The sequence below is a fragment of the Apium graveolens genome, chromosome 6 (genome assembly GCF_009905375.1).
Source record: "Apium graveolens cultivar Ventura chromosome 6, ASM990537v1, whole genome shotgun sequence".
Classification (NCBI taxonomy): Eukaryota; Viridiplantae; Streptophyta; class Magnoliopsida; order Apiales; family Apiaceae; genus Apium; species Apium graveolens.
The window spans coordinates 119,795,481-119,796,702 of record NC_133652.1 but is presented as its reverse complement, the minus strand read 5'-3'; the positions used below and the strand labels follow the sequence as shown (position 1 = coordinate 119,796,702).

Sequence of the window (1,222 nt, the reverse complement as noted above, 5' to 3'; positions counted from 1 at the left end):
TGCTGGAACAGCTGTTGCATCGCATTTTGATTGTTGCTCCATCTAAAGTTAGGATGATTTCTGTTGTCAGGATGATAAGTTTCTGGAACTGGTTGCTGTGATCTCTGAAAGTTGCTCACAAATTGAGCTGATTCACAATGATATAGCGCATTGCTCTGTCGCATGCGAACCTACACATAGCTCACAAATACTGGTTATTTGATTAACACCGAAGTTGGCCAGAGAATCGATCTTCATAGACAACTCCTTTAGTTGAGCAGTGATAGCCATAGTTGTATCAACCTCAAGAACTCATGCTACCTTGCTCTGTGGCAAACTCTGGGCTGGATACTAATATTCATTAGCAGCCATCAGTTCAATTAGATCATAAGCTTCCTCATAGCTCTTAGCCCATAATGCTCCGCCTGATGCTGCATCGAGCATGGGTCTGGACTGTGCTCCCAAACCGTTATAGAAGCAATTGATGATCATCCAATCAGGCATTCCATGATTAGGACACTTCCTAAGTATCTCCTTGTAGCGCTCCCAAGATTCACTCAAAGATTCTCCCGTTTGCTGCGTAAATTAAGTAAGAGCATTCCTCATTGCAGCTGTCTTCGCCATAGGGAAGAATTTAGTAAGAAATTTTTGAGCAAGATCCTCCCAAGTAGTAATTGAACCAGCTGGTGGAGAGTGTAACCAGCTCTTAGCCTTGTCCCTCAGAGAGAATGGAAACAGTCTCAGCTTCACAGCATCTTCAGAAACACCGTTGAACTTGAAGGTGTCGCAGATCTCAATGAAATCCCTAATGTGCATATTGGGATCTTCCGTTAAAGAACCCCCAAACTGGATTGAATTATGCACCCATTGAATTATTCCATGCTTGATCTCAAAGGTATTAGCTGTGATAGCTGGCCTGACATTGCTAGATTGAATGTCATTGATCTTGGGTTGAGAAAAATCCATCAAGGCTTTCGTTCGTGCTGCTGGATCTCCCATTTTAATGAGTACCTGAAACACAAACAAATAAACTGTGAGAGAATAAACCGTGAGAGTAAAAGAGTCCGAGTCAGTGAACTTTAATGACCACTGATGACAAGCACATAAACTAAAAATTAACACCGAGTCTCCGGCAGCGGCGCCAAAAACTTGTTACGGCAAAAACACGTGCTAAAATTCACGCAAGTATACACGTTCGCAAGTAGTATAAGATATAAATCAGATTCGTTCCCATAGAGACTGG

At 42.3% G+C, this 1,222-nt stretch overlaps 1 non-coding gene across 1 annotated transcript; it reads left to right on the top strand.

The window, feature by feature from the left end:
• Nucleotides 1–481: 481 nt before the first annotated feature.
• On the top strand, nt 482–588 carry LOC141669128 (small nucleolar RNA R71). Its single transcript, XR_012553420.1, has one exon. It is a non-coding gene; the product is annotated as a small nucleolar RNA R71 (small nucleolar RNA).
• The last annotated feature ends 634 nt before the right edge of the window (nt 589–1,222 follow it).